We start from the raw sequence: 25,626 nt of genomic DNA, 5'->3' as shown, positions 1-25,626 counted from the left end.
AACGGGATCGGGTGGTCAGACTCGCTGACTTGATTGACACATGTCATCGATTCCCAATTGCACATATCGATGCTTATGCTGTTGATTACTGGATTGTCTGGTCCAGACTCGAGTATTTACAGACCGCCGCCATATAGCTTTAATATTGCTGAGTGCGGCGTCAAACTAAACTCACTCACTCAATCAATCACTAAGGCAGTCGTAGTGCTGAGATCGCTTTGTTCAAGTGGGTCCAGTGGAGAAGTACACTGACCATCACTCCGTGATGATTCAAAGGCACGATTGATAAGGAAGTACCCCTCTCTTGTCTACCGATGGATGTTTCAGAGAGAATCTCTCACTCACTCACTCACTCACTCACTCACTCACTCATTCACTCACTCTTCTACAGGAACGTAAGCATTAGGACTGAGGACGAGCGCAACACCTTACCAAAACCTGGGTTCACATCCATCAGCGTGGCTGCACTAGTGGCACAATAGATGCCAGGACAGATGCAAATACTGAGGATTTCGGTTCGATTCCACACACACACCTGGTGTTACGCGTTAGTCATATTTATATTTTGAGTGTTTAGCCATGTAATAAAAATATGCCACCCTCATCGCTTTTCCGTTTAATTACCTCAAATCAACCAAAACATATTACGTTCTTTACCTCGAATAATTTAAAATTGGCTGTTTAACGCCGCACTCAGCAATTTGGGCTCTATGTCATGTGATTTCAGCGGACTGTAAATAATTACTGGACCAGAGAATCCGGTGACTGACATCATGAGCGTCGATCAAGACCACGAGGTGTTTGATAACATGCATCAACCAAATCAGCGAGCTTGACCATCCGACCTGTTAATGGTTTGTTTGTTGATTAATGCGTCACTGTCTATAAAAATCGGAATGGCAAGCCGGTGATGCACTTTCTTACCTTCTTGGAACTATTTCAAGTATTACTGATTATTCCCTTACGACGCCGTTTGGTAACTACTAACAAACTGTACGTTACCACATTCCAGGAAAAACAAACGTAGGAAGTAAAGTTTGAAAACCCCCAATCCTACGATCCTGTTTCCTGAAGGAAGCTATATATAACTCTAGTTATATGGCAGTGGTCTGTAAATAATCGAGTCTGGACCAGACAATCCAGTGATCGAAATCCTGAGTATCGATCTACGCAGTTTGGATACGATGACGTGTGTCAATCATGTGAACGAGTCTGACTACCCGATGCCGACTTTTTGCGACAGTACTGGCTGAAAAAAGAAGAATTCTAATCCTAGCCCTTTCAGGTCAAAAGTAACAATGTCCTGTTTATTAAAGGTCAGCAATGTAGAATTGGAAAACAGACAGACGTAAGATTTGTTTGTCTGTTTGTTACTTCACGTATTATGAAGCTGGTCTGTAAAAAATCTAATCTGGACAATCCAGTGATCAATAGCATGAACATGGTCCTATGCAATTGGGTAGACGTTGGCCACACGTTGTATGTAGTGTCCAGAACTGCGTTAAACAGTGCATAACCTCGTAAAAGCCTATGTGCTGAAGTACTATTCCCAATTAACTTTAAAATTGTACGGCGTTCTAAGCGCGGAATATGATTTAGTGTATATTTTTGTGGGGAAACACTGAAAATTGTTTTAGGCATGTTTCCTTATTCCTTTGCAAATTTAGACATTTAGAGAACAGCCTACGAATGATTGCGGAAAACATGTCCAGAGTGAAATTAATATTCGCTTAAACCATTCTGGAATTAAACTGAGAATCCAGTATTTATGAACTCAAAGCCGCATCTTCCTGTGAGTGTTTACAACTAAATCAGCTGATCTGTATTAATGCGTGGGTGAAACCAAACTGCTCAAGCTTAATGGAATGGCATTCGAACCACAATATAGTGCTGTAGAAAACATCATGAAAAACAAGACAATTCAACAGTTTCCAAATTCGTTTGACGGCGTACATACCACTCTTTCTTGTAAAGTTACATTTTATTTTCAGCGTGTATAATCACACATTCAATAATTTGCATTGTGGGATACAAAATAGCAAAACCTGTCAATTATTTTTAATGTTAACTTATAAAACAGTGAAAAGTTACACAATCAGACACCTTTCATAATTCATGGCTGGGGAAGGTAAGGTTTATGTTTTAAGGGAGATCACCCACTTTGTTCTGGGGAGCAAATTATCGTCCTCCTGAGAGGGGTATGTAAGTCCAAATACTTTTGAAGTAAATTTAAACTTACCAGGATTTTCAGATTGGCTAACATTTGCTAGTAGCTGAGAGGGTGGTGTAAATCCAACTAGGGTCCATACAGGTAGCAAAGGCACTGTAAGTCCCCATGGTCCCTAGTGTGGTGATTTACATCCAGTTGTTGGCAATCTATAGCCTGGCTTTATATTGTATTGTCCGAATAGCGATATTAGTTTTACCTTTCCACATTAACATTAGTTTTAATTCCATTTGTGACATTCTAGTTGTTTTACGTCCTTTGTTGACAGGCTTTTATACTATACATATATTCCATTTCAGAGTTGGCTGAAATATTGCCGATGTGACGTTAAATATTAACTCACTCACTCGCTCACTCTGGGGAGGTAGGGTGTCTTGAATTTGGAGCAAATTATATACAATGGGGTTGGAGATGGGGGCTAGGAATTAGCTTTGAAACGTCGTGCAGGGAATAAAAAAGAAGCTTTTATCCATAGAAAGCGTCATGCATTCAAATGTACATAATGTTTCCGGTTGATACTTCCAGTAATGAACCAATACACTTGACATGGACCGATGGCAAGAGAATGTTTTCAAAGACACAATTTCAACTGACAACTCCACCTGTTGAAAGATCCCCCACATTATACACATACAGACCGTGGTGACCCAACCATGATAATCTTTACCCATGACTAGAGCATGCTAATTACAATCGTAACCCCCTTCAACTGTCGAAAGATCCCTCGCATTGCAAACATACAGTCAAGATCCAACGACCCAATATTAACTAGGACCAGAGAATGCAAATGACAACCGCTGTTTCCTACACTTGAGGATAAATACTTTACATTGCGTGTACACAGTGAAACCCAAGGAACAAAATCTGGTTAAATGACCAGAGTATGTTGAATAACACCCGTTACTTCCTTCCCCTGTCGAAAAATAATTTACACACTGCGTACAAACAATGAAGACAAGAACCTGCAGTAATGACACTGTTGATTCTTCCATGAGACGACAAATATCTCACATTACAGACATTCTTAGGCGCTCCCGGGTCTTCCCGTGATGTCCTTTGAGTGCTCTGTTATCTGCCTGGATCCGTTCCGAATGTTTTATCACTTTATGCAAATATATGTATATACGGACCAGGTATTTCAGACTCCACCTCTGAAGCTCACGAACCATCGTGTGTAGAATATTAACAAGTGTAGTTGTAATTCACTCGCTAAATATCACATAATATTCGCAGTTACAGAGTTATACTGTCAGCTGAGGGAGTTATAGTGTCAGCTGAAAGAGTTACGTGGCCAGCTGAGGGAGTTATAGTGTCAGCTGAAGGAGTTATAGGGTCAGCTAAGGGAGTTATAGAGTCAGCTGAAGGAGTTATAGGGTCAGCTAAGGGAGTTATAGTGTCAGCTGAAGGAGTTACATGGTCAGCTAAGGGAGTTATAGTGTCAACTGAAGGAGTTACATGGTCAGCTGAGGGAGTTACAGGGACGATCTCGTTTTCAGTGGTCAGTTTTTGTGAATTTGGATTCAGGAATAGAAAGACTTGTTATGAGCCTAGTTCAGCCAGGAACAAATTCGTAACAACTGTAGGACAACTGTTACGTCAGTTGCTTACGATACGAACAGTAAATCAGGCCCAGTAGGATGCAAAGCTATATGTTTAGATAGTATTGAGGGCTCTTTAGCGTGAATCATGTGTAAGTTTGGCCTTTTCGTTTACAACGGTAGCTGTAAATCACTTTTGCTAATTTATGTTTAGGTTGATTGGCAGAACTACGACAGGTAAACGGCGTTAAACAGAAATATGACAACACTTTGCGCATTTTCTGATACAACCAGTTAGGACCGGTAAAGACTTGACCGAGTCAAATCCGGGCCGTGAAAGGCGACTAACGGGGCTCGGATGTTGCCTTGTTCAGTATTATAGTGAATACTGTGTTCATGGCTTTATACCACAGGTCCACTTAGTTGCCGTCATTTGAGGTGTTGCTTGGTAACCTAATCTTTTGGCGACCACCTCGTGTCACCAATACTTATTTCGCACAGACATGTCCTTGATATAATCGGAATCATAACAGATGTTTATGATCATGGAAAGAATTTTGTCGTTTATATTTATATAGTGCGACAATTGAAAGAGTGTTAAATGCAAGCACTTGTACGGCATATTACTTTGCGAACCCGTGAAGATTGACGTTACAATTTTCTTTCGTAAGAGGCGACTAACGAGATAGGGTGGTCAGGCTCGATGACCTGGCTCATACATATCATTGTACCCAATTTGCGTAAATCGATGCTGGTGCTCTTGATCAGTTCGATTATCTACAAGCCGCCTACATACAACTGGGATATTGCTGAGCTCTGGCCTAAAACAACAAACCCAAGCAAACTGTAGAGTGCTTTTGAGGTTTGCTTCACAGGTCATGAAGAATCGTAATTTCCCGACTGAATGCAGGCCTCGCATATACAGTCACACTCCAAGGTGGCGAACCGTGGATGTCTCGAAGAAATGCTGAGCCTTACAACATGTTCTTCGGTCAACACTTGTGTCGATTCTAGGATTACGTTGTCCCCTGAACTTACAGTCACCGGTGTTAGCTATAGACTGTGCCCGAACTCTACTTGATTGCTGCACCAAATGCAGTACCAGGCAAGTGGTAGCTGTACGTTTTATCATTTTGATTAGGCCATATGTAATTCTCCATGGACAAAGGCAATTTTGAGATCAACACCACCAGTGTTTTAACCTTAACTGTGTTCAAGGAAAGTTCACATGTTTGAAGAGCCGTGAACAGTGTATGGTTTAAAGATACCCAGTATTTAAAACCAAAGTGGCATAAAGTGGTCGGGAATACCTAAAGATGACAAGAGACAAAGTGAATTCTTTATAAGTACAGTCGAACCCCGTTTACTCGGACCCCACATATCCGGAAACCCCGCCTTCCGGACGCTTTTCGTGTGAAATGAAACTTACGTTCATTAATTGTACTCTATTAACCGGACCCCGCGCTTCCGGACCCGGACAGCGAATTTTTCTCATAGATTTCCATTGAAAAATCCGGACGAAGAGATCTATGCAACGTGCATGTGTATGTGTCACGTCAGTACCGTTTACCGCACGACTATGTGATTTCATTCTTAATCTATCGGAAGGCATTTCATGTGAAATGATCAATTAGCCAACAAAACACTAGGGACGCTTGTACTCATTCTTTGCGACTCAGCGGAAAAGAACATCGAGACCCATGCAATATGCCTCAATCGCTCCTCATTTTGGCTTCGTGGGAAAAGGTTTTATACGTTTTTTATGTCACAGTTAAACTGCAAATCCTCCCAGACATCATATTCTTTTATATATTAATGAAGTTCATAATTTATTCTCTCCGTTGCGCATACTGCTTCAGAAAGCGCTAAAATAGTGTCATTATTGAAACAATGTTCGCGGTAACATTAACCCATGAATACGTAGTTCCTCTGAACGGAATATTGTTAATAAACCAAGGATTATGTTCACACTTTTTACAACGCCGATGCTCCGTACCTTTCCACGAAGTTGAAATGACAAACTGAGCAATTGTCTCACATTTCCACCGCAAGGAAAATAAAGTCCGTGAGTGAGTACTGTATTTCGTTTGTGGCAATAGTTCAGCAATATCACGGCTGGGGACTCTAGACACAGGCTTCACACATTGTACCTATATGGGGAATTGGGTCTTCAGGGTGTGTCAAGCGAACGCTGTAACTATTACGGTACCCGCCCAGAAAGGGAATGTTCATACATGTATGACTGTGGGTCAAAATGAAATAATAACAAAAAATGGTTATATAATAAATGTATGTCATACGGATAATCTTTGCTATATCACGGCAACTATTTTCATGTTGTAGCGTTTTGAGAGTGTGTATAATTTTGTGGTAAAAATATAATTTTAAGTGTATACTTTCATTAGCCCTATATTTCACATCTTGCCAAGATTTCCTCTGGGGCAGCACTGTCTGTACCATAATCAGTGAGGATGGCGTGCTTTCTTATACGTCACCAACCTAGTCAATGATAAATAGTACACAGATCTGTCAGTAGGGTCCGAAGATAGCTATAGGTATTTGCGCGTTTCGACGTTATCTGGGGTAATACATGCATTTACATGCGCCATCAAATGAGGAAATTATTAATAATACATACCCACAGTTTAGGCAGCAATGTCCTGGACACGTCACCAAGACTGGATTTGTTGTTGTCGCCTTAACAACCATGACATATTGCCACGCTAAACAAGGCGCCACCTGCTGCTGGCGGCTTTTGTCGCCGTGAAAAGAATGTCGTAAAATGCGATGATGTTTGCATAAATGAAACACTTAATAAATTGCTGTGTCACTAGACGACAAGAGTTAATGTTAATTTGATAGATCTATGTTTCATTCGTAACCTTTTTACTTTGACCTCCATTAATTTAAAAGGTGTTGGAGTGAAAACGTCTGCTTCATATATATGTACATACGTAAGATCACGACTATCTTAAATCGTCATAAAGTGGGATTGGTACCCTACAGGTTCAACATCTTAGTAACAGTCATGCTTTTTGGGGTATGGTGAGAGGTCATGGCGCACTTTGGAAATGCTTTCCAACCAAAAAACTTGTAAACAGAATTGTTCTCCACAAGAAGTATTCGTCGAGTTTTGAACAATATCCAAAACACACCACAGTCTGAAAATACTCATGTTTGACAGAACAAGAACAAAGTAGAGAATGTCACGTGATGGTAGGTAATGTGCTCCCAAACCAAAAATCATAGGTTTACTGTACGCATCCCTTCCCAGTGAAGAGAAGCACTGCATACGACCATGTGTCCATGCTATTCATTAGGAATATAGGTGCCCATGTACGTTGGAGGCGTTGGATCCCGAATGGGATCAATGAAAAATTACGTAGTTTGTGACAAGCATAAGCAACCATCGAATCAGGCACGAAACACTGGATCAAATGTCCTTAACCTAAAATGTTTCATGAAACACTCGTTAGAATACAACACAATATTGTATTGTATAATACCATGTGTATACAGCTGGATTTCCTATTCACAGATACTAAAAAAACCCTAAACCCCTCAAATATAATAAGTTTCAGTAAACTGTTCTTACAGCTCGATAATTCAGAAAAACATTTGATTTTGTTGCCGATAAGCAAATATGGCACCTCCCCAATTAACAACAGCAAAGTATTCCACGACAATTCTTAGGGAGGTTACAGCTCTACTCAGAATCGCAATAATTTATCCTTTTATGTGCTTTAGCTTGTTAAAAGCAGAGTACCTTCGACACCTTCGCTATTGCTGCAATATGGCTAAAAGCGGCGTAAAACTGAACCCACTCACTCCACATCGTCGCTTGTCCAACAGAACAGTCAGTGAGTGTCATTTTAGAAGTTTGGAAGTACAATATTGACGAACGGCATGAACAACAAATTCGTTTATTTCGTGAGACGTTTCGCTACGGATTCTCGTACCCTTGTCATTCCTCTTGCCAACGATACAGGACTGTATTGAAACGTCGCACTCAGAGCTTGTAAATAGTGTCACTGGGTCTTGAGGTTATTGGGGAAAGGTCTGCTGGTCGATGTTCTATGTTCATGACTGATTGTTAAGTTCCTGTTTGGACAACGGTACATCGCTGGCATCCCAAACAAGGTTGTTGTACCACATATCCATGACCATGCCCTGAATACAATGTCCAGTCTTCACGGAAGGAGTCCCAATGCCAGACCACATTGTGCATGGTCCCGTAAACCAAACCTAGAACAATATGGGTCGCAGAGAACACGTCAGAGAGGTTCTCCGGTACAACAGCAAGCCCGCCATTACGGATGGAAAACAATGCCTCAGCATCATGTTCAGTGTGTGATACAGGCAATGAGGAGGAGGATGTTATTGCAGTTGGTGGAGGCTTCAACAAATAGTGACATTGCACCGGTTATTGTTACTTGTGTGATGTCTTGAGGATTATATGCCAGAATCCTGAAAATGAAAATAATTTTTTCCATATTTTCTTCACTGAAGAACTATTTTTGGTTTTAGATTTGTCGTTCGATTATCACTTAATGTCAGTTTATTCTGGCAGTAAGTTAAAATGTGGTTTGAATAAGTTCCTTTTGTATGGTTAATAGGGAAAAAGTGAGTTTTGCAATATGTGTATAATATATTATTAAACATATTACATATCCGTGACCGATTCATTTTTTAGAAATGACAGAAGACAGGTGTGCCGTATTGCATACATTTGTGAAGCATTGCCAAGCGCTAAACAGCATTTAACATATGTATTGCAATTAATTGTTTTAACCTGAGACATCAAAGTGCACACTCACCAAGCCAGGTTTGGCTGTTTGAGGGTGGAGTCACTCTGCTATCTAAGAGTCAAAAGCAGAGTTGAATCCTTTGGGCACTCCCGCAACCTCTGATGATGGGTTCAAATCCCGGATGCTCGACAATGTCCCTCGGTTTGTCAGCACCTATTGCTTGTTCTCTTGTGTGCCAAATAGAAACTTTAAATTTAAAATCAACCTCATCACTCTATAATACATCTGAAAATGCGTTTATGGAAGCGTAACATTCCAACTGATTACACAATAAGAGCAAAAATTGCATCGACTGCTCGGTACATTCAGGAGCATGATTGCAACTAAAGTTTGAACTTGAATCTGTCACCTTACCTACCAGTTTAAATATCGTGTTCAGATTATCAGTATTATCTAACTCGGACTTACATGCAAAAGATGTAATCCAGGGTGTCTGTGTGACCTGTTTACTGTTACGCTCGCGTGACAGACGTTACCAAGATTTATGATGACAGTTGAGATGAAGAAACAGCATGTGAAATGATATCAGCTGTGGCCTCGCGATGCCCTCATAATGACACGTACATAGTTCCATTAGTTTTATGATCCGAGGTTAGGGGAGGGCGGACTCTGCCCAAACCAACATACGCATTTGAAGACACCTACCAGATGACGTATCTGTAATCGGTAAGGATCTGTGGTCTGTGAGGGTCTGTGGTCTGTGTTTACTGGTTTCGTGCGTCTGTGAAGGGTTTATACCGGTGTAAAGTTGTATTTACATCTGAGGGTGAGTATTGAACATTTTCCGTACAGGCAGTTATACAAGGTTGTATGTTCGTCCATCGTTTCTTCATTCATTCATGACATTCCTTGGTGCCGCTGGACTTAATGTCATGTAATAATATGTCGAGTGATTACCCGGTAGTTGAAGAGTTCGCTAGTAACCCCGAAAGAGGTTTGCTCCAGACACTGGTTCAATGCAAAAGCGAATTTAATTTTCTCATGTTAAAAAGGCTCATTCACACAACATCCCTAAATTATGCATGGATGTTCTTATTTTGGTATAATATATTAGTTTTGTTACTTAATGATGTGTTTTCATACACAATGTATTTTTGAACAGAATGGTGAATGCCAAGGCATGTCCATTCTAAAATATGTTTTAGGTCAAAGAATAAGAAGGGAATATTTGAATATTGTTCACATGACGTACAATTTAACTTCCACGTGTCCATGCAGGATGTCGTATCCGTTTGCTAATGTCAGTTTATGATGGCATTATACAGAATTACCATTTTCATGACTTCTTATAACAAAGATTCTCCATGAAATGTTTTCTGATCAGATAGCTGTATACCTTTAGGGTACTTATAGATGCTTTCAGCAGACTAAACTAAAGTATAAGGCATTCCATGCCCTGTATCAGGCTCTTCAGTGTGTTATGAGGTTGTTTTAATCCTTACCGATATATCAACAACACAATTTCCATCATACTGTATCCGTTCGTTTAACGTCTCACTCCGCAGTATTACACATGTCCGAAGACAAGACATGTGTATATGAATAACTATCAAACAGTGATGTTGTGAAGTGTTTTCACTAAGGGGAGCATATTCTGCCAAACCTGTGACATCCGTCACAAACATACATGTATGCTAAAGTCAGCCAGTCCTTCCCATGAAACAAAGCACCATTTTATGTCACTGCAGCATTAGCTTTTTAAATGTCCTAAATATTATACCTACCACAAACATTTTTAAAGCTCTGCTGACACCTAAAGTATTGTTACACGTACTTTGATCAGGCATGTTCTGAAGAAGATTGGTATTGCTCCCTTTGGAATCTGAGAAAACGAGTATATTGAACTGGACCTATTGGAACATTGCACCACATGTGCACCACAAGGAAACCTGGCTATCACACGGTTGAAATTATCCCTTTTGTCATTTAGCCATGTGGGGCGTTTGTTGTCATGTTGAATCTAAACAGAAACACAGGAGTCCGTCTCCATATTTCTAGCAGAAGAGAGGAAAGGAATAGGCTATCTAAAGATTATTGAATGGTAGCAGATCATTAGTATAGCTACAGCTGAAGTTTCCATTTTGTCATTACGAATAAGAAAACTGATTGATGCGCCTAAAGAAACAGAAGGAATGAAGTACAGTGTGTACTTTGAAACAATTTCGATGGGAAAGAAGTGACGAGGGAGACACACAGATTTATTTTTACTCTAAGAAATACAGCTTAGAACGTTTAGCACGTGTTAGTGAGTTGTAGATTCAGTCACACTGGTTCTTACAGACACTCAGTGGAAAAATGGATGATCGGAACGCGGCAAAGTCAAAATTAATTTTGTAAATGGCAATAAAAATTGTTACGCACACATATAAAAATGACGCGTCGATGACCGTGAAACATTTATTTAGCCATAGAAAGATCCTTGCCATCAGGTTAGCTCGACACAATGAAAAATAATGTCTTAACATACGATCCCGAAGAAGTATTGGGAATTTATTGGCAGATACTAAATTAACCCACTGTGGGGATAGTACCTGGGACGTTGATATTCATTACAGGTTGTTGGGTTCACGTTATCATCTCACAGTCCGTAGAACCCTGTTGAGAGTGGCAAGTCTCAGATTTATCACCTCGCTGGAGGCAATACTCCCAACACGTAAGTGGGGATCAGCCTCAAGCACGTGCTAAAACCCTAATTTACTGTTATTGTATGTATAGTGAGATTAAAAAATCATGAATATAACATCAAATGTGTATTATGAGATCGCCCAATGTTCACCTACCGCCCTGTCTTCTCATGCATAACTACTTAATCACTTCTATCGCAATATCAGAAAGTTCTTTCTCCTGACATAATTCTTAACGTTTCCATAAAAGTAACCTGAATTTTTATGGGCGTTTTGTTGAAAAGAGTATGCATGCCCAGACACTATGATACAGTCCAACTTTCACACATTTTAAAATGAACAGTAAGCGTCAACTGATGATGTTCTTCCGTACGCTTACCAAGAAACATCTTCATATAGAAATCGAGTCAAATCATATTCAGTTTATATGAGATAAAGTCATTTTCAAAGAGGACCTGTCAAATTATGCCAGTCTTTTGAAAAAAAAATCGTTGTCATTTATTGTTCCATTCTGCATAAAATGTCTTCGAAATAATGCCTATTGTGATTAGAAGTACTATATTGTGCTTATTCTCCGCATCCAGTCTAGAAAAAAATTGATTCTTCTTTAATAAATGTGTGTAAGACATCTATTATCCAAATTCGTGTCATTATGTACGAGTCGTTTACTTGCCCAAATACAACGTGGACATACTTTCTTTGTGGCTGACAAGTTTACTCTTCTATACGCACGTACACTCCCGGACAAACGTATGTGTACCCAAATGATAATTCCGTGAAAAGAATTTTCGGTGGAAATGTATTTGACACGGATGTCACAGTTGTGTTTTGGTCCTAACGTTTGAAGTGTTTTAATGTATGCTTTCCATCTCCAGTAAAGCTTGGATAAAGTTTGCAATTGTTAGGGGGTTATTTTTTAAATCCAGTGTTACTTTCATTCGCCTTTCTGGTTTATACAAGCATGGACGTTGACGTGTATACACAACACTAAGGAAAAGTTGTGTAACAATGATGCAGCATCATGTGAGACAACTAATTGATCTCGACAATCATACTTATTCATAATCCTACCAATAAAAGTCAGTAATAATAGTTGTTAACATAAAACGATGCATTTGACAATTTACGTCTATTACAGAGACAGATCATCGTATATTTAACGATACTAAATACATTTTCAAATTTCAAATCGATCGCGCTGAAGATATCTTTCTGAAGATATTATTTTCTAATGTGATGAGCGATTTAGTCAGAAGGTAGTTGTGTTGATTTGATACCTGTAATTAACCTTGTAAAGTCGAATGACTCACGCGGAACGGCACAACGCCGTTGTCAACAAGGAATATGACGTTTACCATTGGAGTCGGTCTTAAATTGGACGGAGTATGTCTGTGATTTACTTTTGTGGAATAGAAAGCTACTTTAGTGTTCTGGGGGTGATAAATATGCCCGAGATGATACTTAATGTCACATACAACCATCTTACGCATACCTCACGCACATAGGAATGAAGGTTGTTCCAAATAGCTCCGTACGTATGTGTGAAGACGTGTAACACTTATGAACTACATTCATAACAGATATGAACACTGGCCAGTCTAGTTTTGAACGCATAAATAAAATATGATAAATAAAAGAAACAAAACATTTTATAGCTCATTTGTTTCAGTTTAAATCACGGAACAAATGTTGATGATTTTACAAAAGGAAACGACCTCTGTACAAAAGTCCTACGATATCAGCGTGGAGTCATGAATCATCCAGCTCGTGTTTGCCCGTAAAATAAAATCTGAAATGCAACAATTTAATTTTACCATGGATTTTAAGTTGAAATGAAGTATTGAATGATTTGAGTACCCCACTGACAGCTGAAGGTCGTGAAAAGACAATTTTAAAATTTCATTCCTTGAAGCGGATTTGAATGACAAAAGTTTTATTTTATATGTAGTGACTGAAAAATGATTGATCTTTGTGTATACCATAACCGCCTAGAATAATCAGTCTTGATTATTACTCAAGGCAGATTCCATTCGACATTAATGACAAAATAGTTAAATCACAATTATTGATTAGAAAATGTGTTTGCTAAAGTACATGTTATCCAAATTATTATTAATAATTTTTGTTTTCAGCTAATATATACCTAAAGCCGCATGAGTGTTCGAGATAAAACATAAACATTAACGCAGTGACATTCAGTGTATGCATATGAGATGTAATGTTATTTGGGCGGTGCTGACCTTACGTACGTGTGTCAGAGCTTTCCGTGTACGCCAATACAAAAGTAAACAGCACGGCTCCTGACTGGCATATGCGGCTATGTAATGCTTGGAATTCATAACTCTCATATCACGAACTTTGAATATGCTGTCAAATGACAAACATACCGAATATATTTTCATGTAATTCTTAGGGATATTGTTGAATTGTCATTCATGCACACGTTTGTGAAAGTTAATATAGAGCTTGGTAATTTTGTTTAAGACTAAATTAGTTCAATGAAGAAAATGAAGACAGGGGTCAGAAATAAATTTTCAAACACAAAGACTCAGCCATATTTCATATGTACATTTATGATGTAAAATAACATATGTTAATTTTTGAAAACATAAAATTTGAAAATGTGAAAAGACAATTGCTCCACAGTTTACTCATGCATACTGACATTTACTATGGGTGGTATGTTCTGATATAAAATTCAGTAATGACGTACTGCGAGGTAAAATAAAACACCAGTGAAAAATATTGTCCAGTGATAATTGTGTAGAGGCTAAACAGTGGTGAACATACTGAACATTAGTGGTGATACATTTTATCACAAAAAAGGCATGGAAATTTGCCAAAATAAGAAAATAAGTGACCCTCTGTGCCCTCATGGACCAACCAAAGAGTACTAAGATAAACAGAGAATGAATTTGGTTGCGGAGCCTTTGTATTCACAGCAGCTACTTTCAATAATTACGGACTTCCTCCTAGTAAAATACACGTTGCATATTGTAATCGTAATATGTGACTATATACGGGGACAGTTCCCAATTAAACTCACTGGGTTCTAGTGCTCATGGCTGAGGTACAGAACTGATGTCTGGCTGTAGTGGGCTTGTTTGACTCGGTCATACAGGTGCCATGCAACACAATACAGGATAGTAAACTCTTTGTTGATTTAATTACCATGACAACCGTGCTTCTCCCCCTAGCACTCTATTCAAGGTAGCTAAACATAAGGGGTTTACTGGTTGTTGTGATGACGGGAGTCGAGCCAGAAGGATACCTCATAACCCCATATTCATACAGGTATATTAATGGATGTTATTGATGGGTACGAATTCCCGGGGCTACAGACAGTTTTCAGACAGCTAACGTCCCTGTGGCTGACAACGATGGCTCTTCCACATGGCTCTCCCACGTGCCATGCTGTGAGAGGCTCCCTCTTGCCCCAAGTTACACGAACAAGGTGCACGCCCCTCCTACCGCCCAGTGTGAATGGATGTATTGTGCACATGGCACAATCATGGACAGAGCTGATGTATATTCTTGGCATTATGTATATCACCATGCACTAGAGTTAATTAAGTACACATTTGGCACATTACATGACACGTGACGTACACTCATGTATTGTCTGTTCTCCAATGCTAAGCGGTATTGCTAATCATCACAGGGCGGTGGGTAGCCAAGTGATTAAAGCGTTCACTCGTAACGCCGAAGACTCGGGTTCAATTCCCACATGGGTACAAAGCCCATTTCTGGTGTCCCCCGATATTGATATTGTTTGAATATTGCTGAAACAGCTTAAGACCATAGTCACACAACTATCACCACAATGACAGAATGATTGCACATTAAGAAAATCTCGTCACGATATGGCTGCGATGTGACGTTAAATATTAACTCACTCACTCATTAAGAAAAAGTTAATATCACATTGAATTTATGTTTGTGACCAACTGAAACAGTGATAGTGTATTGACACACTGATGGATAGCAAAGCACTGGTGTTATATTGAAATTGGGGACATGTTGAAACATGTCGTATCGAAGTCACATCAGTTGTGAACTGATGACATTTCCACACATTAATATGACTTTGATGACTCATAACATACTGATGATATGTTTTAAAACGTTTATGTCATACTGAAACAACGATGACGACGACATCTGTTAAAACAGTGATTTTATATCAAAGCCACATTTACATCATTGCAATGACATTGAAAGCATACCGATGGCAGTTCCCCAGTGATGTCACACGGGACACACTGATATCCTCCATGTAACACTGGTGATACCTTACAACTGCAATGGTGAAAGTCCGATAGACATTCAGTGCTGCTAGATGCCATGGTATTGTCCCATTGATGGGATAATGATGAAACATGTTGAAAAGATGAGATATGCCAATGAAACATGTTGAAAACTGTACATGATTATAGCACATTTTGGATGGATGATATATACTGATGTCACATATATACACACACATGCCACATGGTTGAGAGATGATATGCTAATGAAACATGTTGTCAAGATGATATATGCCAACGAAACATCTTGACAGGATAATATACACAAATCATACATGTTGGAAAAATGATATTTTCTAACTATGAAAGTTGAAACAATTGTATACTAATGACATATCATGGAAACACATATACTGATTACTCATGACGCATATCGAAAAATGATATACTGACAGCACATGTCGAAATAACGATATACTGATACCACATATTGAAAGGATGATATATTGTTGAGACACGTTAAAGATTTTATTCTAGTGACATATACTGGGAAATGTAACGCCCTTTACTGTTCGTCACGCACTCAGGTAACAAATGAGTACACAGTGATTTACATGCGCCCTACTGCATGGAAGGATTAATGGCCAATGATGGGAGTGTGTATACTGTAGAGTATACAGGTTCGGCAGGATGGGTCAGAGTTACAGACGACCCGTGTGACCGTTAGTGTATCTTATCTTTATCAGACAGGTTCAATTGTCAATAAATGTGTTGTCTGACATTGGGGGATTACCCGGGTTTGCTGCCAGAAACACAGCCATTCTGACACTTTTGGTGATGCAAAAGGTGTCAGTGCTGGTTTGTGGATACATTATTAATATGTGGCTTGAACAACAACAACAACAACAACAACAACAACAACAACAACTACTACTACTACTACTACTATAATGCCAGGTACTAATGCTTTGCTACACACACTGAACAGACAAAAGACATTTTTGAAATTCCAATCGAAGACACGCATGCAAGGTCCAAGAAGCTATCCTTCAGGATCATATAATTTGACAGACCAAAACCCAGAGCAGAGCCTTGTCACTCTGACAAGCTTAGTAGATATACACAGTATTCCTGCAACCTATTTAAAATAGTTTATCTCATACTATTACAAGAAGATGTGTCTAAGCCCAGTAAACATAAAACTCATACGAAAATTAATGATGGTATAAAAGTCTTTGAATGTAACAGTCTACTGTGAGAGGTAATATCTTCCTCACGACTAACCCAAGGTAAATGATGAGGAGTAAACGTCAGGCGAGCCCTATTCAGAGGAGGTGAGGCTTGTGAGCGACAGCACGAAGATCCCAGGCCTGTCAAACTGTCACCCCCGTCACCCATCCCACCATTATTTCGGTAAGTCGGTCCTGAATGTATAATTGAATATCTCTGGTGAGTTTCGTGTACTTAACACACATGACGCTTCTCAAGGGAGACGGACCTGCGAGTTGTGACACCTTACCGGACTACCACGCAAATCCTCCTGAGGTAAGATTAAAAAACGAATCTTCTAAATATAGTTCTGAATATGCAACAATGCTAAACTTGTGTGTCTATTTGTATATAGATGAGTATAGTTTCTAGTGGTAAGAAAACAACAGACAAACTATATATTTTGGAATATGCCAAAATGTAAATTTGTGTTTAATTTGTAAATAGATATGTATAGTTTCTCGTAGTAAGAAAAGAAAAGACAAACGATATACTTTGAAATGGGCCAAATTGTAAATTTGCATCTCATTTGTAAATTAATGACTATAGTTTCTCGTAGTAAAAAAACAAGGGACAAACAATATATTTTGCAATATGCCAAATTGTAAACCTGTATATCCTTTGTTAATAGGCGAGTATAGTTTCGTGGTAAGACAACAATGCTATGGTAAGGATAACTTAAACAGTTTGACGTCCGTTGCATTTAATGTTTGAGCCAGCATATTAAAGTATACCTGACTTACGTTACAGTCATAAATCAGAAATAAAGAATGAACGCTGAAATAAATTAAGCACAATAACAAACAATACTGTTACAACGACAGTTTATACATTACTGCTATAATACATAAGAATCTCCATAATGCTTCAATATTCAAGTTACAATGAAAGAAGTCCGCAGATGCATTCAAACGTGCATCTGGCGAAATATTGTGGGCGGTTCGTACAGTTACCAGATTCTGTGGTAATATGTTATTCAGGTGATACTACATAAGTGTCTTGTACCTCTTTGTTGTCTGTGCTTCTAGTAAGGTTCTAGCTGAATAAATGTTTGTATTAGATGTACAGTGAAAAATGCATTATAGTCTAATATATCCATATTATCCATTGAACATAATATTACAAGGAGCCTATGGAAGTAAGAAATGAAAGTGACTTGTTTGAAAGTTTAAAGAGAGGGTTAAACGATTTAATTCATTAACAATATAGGCATGTAAACATGAAGATACGACAGTGTGATCCCGATGTTTGACCATAAAGGTTAAAGACATGAAAACATATTTTTCTAAAGACAAGATTCTTTCTCATTTAGCGTTGATTTTGTGTTTCATAACACCACTTAATGATTCTTCTTCCGACTCTGCAGGCCCATGAAGTAGACATGGAGAGCGACCTTACTAGGTCTGGTTTGCCTAAAATGTCCTATTTTTGTTTTGGCAAATAATCGAGACTGGTCACTCTCTTGGTGTAGATTCTCAGTGACATGACACATGTGATATCGCCTATCAGATGCATCGTTATTTATTAGCCATCATGGCGGTTTAACACATCTCCTCTCAACAACTTGTATCAACATCTGCAAATGTAATAATATATTGCAACTATGACACTGTGACATTAAAAAAACCCAAAAAAACCCCAAAACCCCCAAAACCAGCCTCTTTTCGTGTCTTTCGTATAGTACAAACCACTGCGCTTTTAGAAAAGATTTTTTACTAGGAATGTTGTATTGGTTGTCGTTTTTATATACAAATCGTCTAAATTTAGACAGATATGCCTTACAGGGAAATTTTATTTTATATTAGTTATTGTTATGAACCCACAAAAGTACAAACAGAGTCAGATCTTAAAAATATGTGTTTTCCTGGCGTACATGACAGTGGCTCCAAGAATATTTCATTAAAAAATAGTACATGAGTGGACGTTTTGCAAGTCGGCACATTTCTGCCATTTGTCAAAGGCGGGTGGTTGTTTTGGCAACATCTTCAAAGCTGAATAATGACATATCGATCAGGTTTGGTTTACAGTCGTTTGTGCACTTGCTGGAACCCTAGACTTGTCATGATGAGTAATGAGTGACTGCCATAGCTTGCAGTAAGTCGTTTCTCAGCAACAGATACGGACTGCCGACTGTGTGGTGAGTTACAACGGTGTATTTTGCTGATGAGTAATATTGATCAAAATTGCTGATGCATTGCGTAACAGTCATTGTGTGAATGGTTCTACTTCCTGGCAACGTTGAACGTGTACCGTATATTTTTTCAGCTGTAAAAGTCTCTTTATGTATATTTATATACAAATAATGATAATAATATCCCATATTTGGTGATAATTAAGAGAACTATGCAAAGCAATCACTTCTAAGGTCCTGGGCTAAAAGGATTGCTTTAAAAGTATGGTGTGGTCCTTTGTTGAAGTATTGATTAGAGGACTGCCATTGCTGCATAGCAAAAATGATTGGTTTGAGGAAATACAATTATCGCATTGATGAAGGACTGATTTCAATGACTGAACTGATTTCGATGAATACCGTTAAGGCATTGTCGAACGATGGTAATTAAGGCATCAAAGAAGAACCGAACTGAAAACCGAAGAAGGGTCGGTTTGAGTAAATATGTATTTAGCATGGACATATTTTTTATCTGAATGAATGAAGATCAACGACATTGCACCAAAATGCTCATTTGAGGGAATACAGAGCTGGTTTCAGCAAAGAGTATTGACACACATTTACCTGAATACATGTAATGCCATCACAGAAAGATTGATTTGAGAGTATACGTTATGACGTTATTCAGAAGAAAACTGATGTGTACGCAGATAGCATTACTAGTGGGTGGATCCTAATTAATACAACAGCCAAGGGATTCGTTAGGGGAATGCAATCTGGAGCTCTTAGTCAAGGAAAGTAAACAAGAATCAGGCCTTCCTATGGGTATCAATAATGTTCTGCTCTCGGCATATGAGTCAGAATTTCTGCCAGGTTTGGCAAATTCTGTACACGTTGTTTTTTTTAAACATTTTTTTTTTGTTGAGAAGTTGAACTTTAAGCCTTACGAATGCCGATGGTCTGTTTCCACAGATGAACCTCGCTTGAACTTAAACAACTCGAGTCCAGTGAGACCGCGGTGTGTCTTTCATATTATATGCTATATGCTTATACGTTTATAGTGTGAAAGGCCTCTCCGAAATCTTCTCGTTGTATGAGAAGGGGGGGGGGGGAGATGCCAACTTTTATGTCGATCAAAGCACCAACTTTTGGTGTTTGCATTTATGCAAGTCGTCCTGATTGTATTGTATTGTTTGCTAGTCTATCTTGCCGTATGTGACGTCTGCTAATCAGTTGTTTCAACAGTAGAGGAAGCATGACACGTCTGTTTTGCTGAATGTGTCGTCTGGTTATCAGTTTGTTTCAACAGTAGAAGAAGCATGATACGTCTGTCTTGCTGAATGTGTCATCTGGTTATCAGTTTGTTTCAACAGTAGCGGAGTCATGATACGCCTTTCTAACAGAAAGTGCCGTGTGGTTATCAACTTTTTCTAAATGTGGCTGCCTTAGTAGCAGGTTTCTGTCTTGCTGAAAGTGTCATTTGGCAGCCAACTTCTTGTAATTGTTGCGGATTCATCGTGCATCTCTCTTTCTGAATGTGCCGTCTGGTTATCGGTGTCTTGTAACAGTACCTGATAATGATACTTTTGTGTTCTTGAATGTGTCGCCTGGTTATTAGTTTGTTGTCTTGTAACATTTTCACGATAGAGCAGACTTATTTAAGCTTATGTGGTGTACCATCAGTCCTTCCGTCAGGTGTCATCGGGTGTATTAAAGAAGAGTTAACAAGGCTTTGCATTTTGTCATTCATGATTAATGGATTGGTTGAACTGTCGCTACAATGCGGGACAGTTATGACTTTTTTCAGAGAACGCCTGCCGACGTCTGATGTCCCTACACGAAAACATGACAAATATGCACTTGAAGTTAAAATCAGTATTTCAAAATTGTCAAGAATTTGCTTTTTTCAAAGGGGAGTTCGCTGTAACTACTACATAGTGTTGAAAAATATTGAAAAAGATACGATGACTGACGTTCAAAGTCATGGCGATGTGTGATATATATGTACACAGTATTGAACTTTTTAATTGCTTTGTGTACAAATTGTATATTTACCATAACATAAATTGATATTTTTCACTATATACGATCATTTTGATATAGAAAATGAAAATGTACCCAACTAGGCGAACAGACTCGTCTATTTTCACATATTGTGTTTGTTTTGTTGTTGGTGTTTGGGGACTATCAGTTATGCGCAATGCACAATGCCAACAATTAACAATACCAACAATGCACAATACCAACAATGCACAATGCCCAGAACGCACAATGCCGATTATATAATGAGCATGTGTTAATGAAGACCCACCACAGAACAATAACGATAACATATATTCGGGAAAACTCTGCGCATATCCATCTAACTGTTGACAGCTGTCACAAACACATGCAAGTGCAAGTCAAGTAAAATGACATCAAAACTGGAACACACGGCACATGTAAAACAGGAAAATACGTCATACATAATTGTTTTCAGTTACCTATCATCCATATCACTACTTTCCATATTTGGTTTGACTGATCCATTTTGAACATTCCATGTATTTGGTCGTGTAGAGTAAACATCTAATATTTGCAAGTACGAACAACAAATTACCAGTTTAAACATGTAAATGCCTTGAACTAAGACCGCATTTGTTCACCATTGCATGGTGACTTCCAGTAGTTAGAAGTATTTCCTTGTTTGTAAATCAATCAATATTATTAAATCAGCGCATGGAATTCTGAAAAGAACTACGTAATTAAACTATAAGTACATTAGGGCGCAATATCTGAAACTGGAATAAGGAAAACACGTACAACATGACTTGTTAAACATGCTTCCTATTGTTTAAAACCTAAATAGACAACTATGGTGATGAAATAAAACGACAAGTCTCAAGAACAAGGAAATGATACATTGCATAATAAAAATTGACTGTGACATTTCTGCAGTATTTACTGAATGATTTAGATAAGATATTTTGTATAACAAAAACTGAAAGTTAAACGTTCACGAAGGGTTTAAACGTCAAGCGCAAATTGCATTTACTGAATATGCCGTGTTAGATATTTTACATAATAAAAATTGGAGGTTATACTTTCCCGCAGGCGAATTTAAAAGCCAAGCCCAACATGTATTTACTGAATATTCTATATTAGAACTATAGCCAACGGAAGTATAATCGGGAAGTGAAGTGACAGGAGGCGTGAAGGCTTCGTTCAGTACGTTTATGTTTGTGAGTTGAAGCGTTAAGAACAGTTTTAAGGAGAGTATTTGGCACATAAACATAAATATTTGCTGCAAAGAGGGTTCTGGTTGACCCTATCACAGGTAAGCTGGTTGGATTTTGTCATCAGCTCGGGGCTCTTGCCTCCCCATCCGATACCCACAACCCGAACCCCCATCACCCACCAACCCCAGAGCAGCCAGTCAGACACTTATTTGAGTACCTCCCAGCAGAACAGATCCGTACACAGCATGAGAAGTGTCATTGAAGTGAAGTCCTGGGTATTTCCTTGGCTCGTGTAGGGGAACTGTGAAGTGCCTTGCATTCACTAGGGGCATGTACATATTCCACAAAACAAATGTTCAAAAGTGAAGAGCCTCACGTTAATTCAATTAGAATGGCATGTGAAGATGGCAACAACACTCTGGATTTCATGTTACTTCAAATCAGCAATATTCATCAGTGCACCCTGAATAATGTTTCTCCTTTATTCCCCCTGGAATCTATCTCTTTAACCGGCGATAGGCATCATCTTGTTTCATGGAATCATTATTATACATTTCTAAACGCCAAACTTGCCATAAAAGGCGACTGTGCTTGTCGTAAGAGGCGACTAACGGGGTCGGGTGGTCAGGCTCGCTGACTTGGTTGACACATGTCATTGGTTCCCAACTACGCAGATAGCTGCTCATGTTGTTGGTGACTGGATTGTCTGGTACAGACTCGATTATTTACAGACCACCACCATATAACTGGAATATTGCTGAGTGCGGCGTAAAACTAAACTCATCCACCCACTCTAAAGGCCAAGGGGCAGATTAAGAGGCGACTAACGGGAGCGGGTGGTCAGACTTGCTGACTTGGTTGACACATATCATCGTATCCCAAATGCGTAGAATATCTTCTAGATTATCAGACAACAGTTCTATTTTTACAGCTGAAGCTAACGCCATACTAACGACTCTTAAATATATTCAAAGACATCCTAAACATAAACAGTATATAATGTATTCCGACTCTCTTTCCTGCCTTCAGGCTATTAAAAATATTTCTTGTAAACATCCACTTTTAATGGAAATTATTGAATTGTATAATACTCGTGCTACTGGCCAATACGACATCGTCTTCTGTTGGATACCCAGCCACGTAGGCATTTCCGGTAACGCAATGGCCGATCTTGCTGCCAAGGCAGCACTCAACAAATCTGTGACACCACTTCTTATTCCATACACTGATTATAAAGCTAACATTAGATCTTATACCCGTGATCGGATACAGAAGAAGTGGGACACTCAGGTAGGCATCAATAAATTACATGAAATAAAACCCTATATTGCTTATTCCTACTTGGGTTGTCAGTCCAGATTTGAAGAGGTCATTATGAGACGTCGTATTGGTCACACCAGATATAGGGCATAAATACCTTTTGAAAGGTGATTATCCTCCATTTTGTATCGCTTGTGATGAAAGAATCACGGTCAAGCATGTCTTGCTTGATTGCGTTGAGCATTCCATCACAAGGGATACCTATTTTAAATCACGTAGTATGAAGGAGCTTTTTACTAACATCAGTTCTCATTTAATTATTGCATTTTCAAAAGAACTGGATTTGTTGAATGAATTGTAAATAGATATTTCTATTATTATTGACAGGTTAGATTAGTAACTGAGATTGTTATTGGCTGTACCCTCAAAGGAGGTTGAAGTATTGTAAAATTATTGTCCTCCTGAGAGGATACGTAAGTCCCACAACATTCGATGTAAATTTAAGTCTACCAGGTTTTTAATCGTAGAGTAAGTGTTCTTTTATTGAATGGCTAGATTTCCCAAATTGCTGACGGCTGAGGGGATGATGTAAATCCAACTAGGGCCCATGCAGGTAGCAAAGGTACTGTAAGTCCCCATGGTCCCTAGTATGGTGATCTACCTTCAGTTGTTAGCAATCTATAGCCCATTTATATATTGTATCGTCCTCTCTAGGTAAATTGTTTTAGGTATAGTTACTAGTTTTATATTCTACTCTGTGATATTCTACTTGTTTTACTGTCCTTCGCTGATTTACCACATGCATATATTTCATTAAAATGTTCTGGTCACGGTATGGCTGAGACACTGCCGATGTGACGTAAAATATTAACTCACTCATTCACTCACATAAATGCGTAGATCGATGGTCATGCTCACTGGATTGTCTGGTCCAGACTCGATTATTTACAGACCATATAGCTGGAATATTGCTGAGTACGGCCTAAAACTAAACTAACTCACCCTACAGGCCAACTTAGAGAATAATCAGTCTTGAGTACATTCAAGGCAAACATGCAAAGGATTTTGAAAGTCAATGACGACTGGAAAATTTATCAACATATCTGTTAACCTTATAATGAAACGGTTTCAATAATTGAAATGTCCCCTTTTTAAAAACAGGAATAGGTATAAATATCCCCTCAAAGTCGGTTGTGTTTGTGGTTTCATACCTGTGGTTTCAGTACCTTGTCAATCAGAGACGGCACTTCCTTGCCACCAAGGGTGTTAACACCTTACATTATTCAGCCACTAAATATTAATAATTTGCGACACACATACCAGTTTGTATGTCATTGTCCTAAAATGTCAACAAAGGGCCACATTTCGCACATCTATCATTTTTTCTGTCTAACTGTCCATCACACTCCACTTTATTTCAGGTCGTCCATTAAGACATTTTTCAGGGTTCGGTATAAATCACTATAAAAGAGTCAATTGATGTAAAAACAAAAGCGAGGCTTGTGCTCGGTACAAGACCCTCCTTTCTGGTTTTATGTGAATCCTGAAAAGAAGCTGTTGGCTACGATTTATATCCTTGCCAAAAGCAAGGAAATATTTATAAGACCACGGACTTCCCGCCTTAGCCAGCTGTTACGTTTATAATGGCCGGTTTAGCAGTACAGCTTGTGCAAATTGGTCATCGGCCTTTTGGTTTAAGTATTCAATTTGGCTCGTTACTCCCGGGTTCGACTCTTCACAAGTATGTTTGTGTCCCAGAGATGGTATAGAGGAAACATTCCAGTAAATTTAATGCAACCCAAGCAGTCTTTTCTTCACAAGGTCAGTTTAAATGTGATGAAGTCTTTGTAATGAGCTTTTAAAGTGTTCGACCCTTGATCGAGCCATTTGAATAAAGGCCGTAACATTACAGAAATCAGCTCAGCGTTTAAGAATTTTATGATAGCTCTAACGAGGATATTTTCAAATATATGTTTTGGGGCCGTAAATGATTGGGGCAGGACAAACTATCTCGAAAACACTTCTTTTGATAGTTATTTAAAAACTCCGCACATTCAAATAGTTTGTAGTGTCGCATGTGTTCAAAAGTTAAGGGATAACCTGTGAATGAGAAAAAGACCAAACCGACTCCTAGTCATTTTGTGAGGTGTCTTAAGACTGAAACCTGAAAACACATCAGGAATATCTCCAAAGGATTAATGGCACACTTGCTGTACACCTGAGCCGAATATGCCACGCTATATTCCCAGCAAACAAACCTTGTATGTTTCCCTGACAACTCATGTCAGCAGAACGTGTGAAATGACGTCGAATTTGACGGATAAA

The 25,626-nt window shown here is 38.8% G+C and overlaps 1 protein-coding gene across 3 annotated transcripts in view; it reads left to right on the top strand.

Moving 5' to 3' along the window:
• The first annotated feature begins 9,150 nt into the window (after nucleotides 1-9,150).
• Nucleotides 9,151-25,626, top strand: part of LOC137281896 (uncharacterized) — a 41,556-nt gene continuing 25,080 nt past the window's right edge. The window contains exon 1 of one of the 3 annotated variants that reach the window (XM_067813603.1): nucleotides 9,151-9,239. The gene's annotated coding sequence lies outside the window, so the exon portion shown is untranslated. Of the gene's footprint in view, nucleotides 9,340-16,924; nucleotides 16,990-25,626 lie in introns of those variants that run through there. The other 2 variants (XM_067813604.1, XM_067813605.1) reach the window with 2 other exon arrangements.

Source organism: Haliotis asinina, chromosome 4 (assembly GCF_037392515.1).
Source record: "Haliotis asinina isolate JCU_RB_2024 chromosome 4, JCU_Hal_asi_v2, whole genome shotgun sequence".
NCBI lineage: Eukaryota > Metazoa > Mollusca > Gastropoda > Lepetellida > Haliotidae > Haliotis > Haliotis asinina.
Note: the sequence above shows the minus strand (reverse complement) of the source record. Positions and strands in the feature narration are given on the sequence as shown.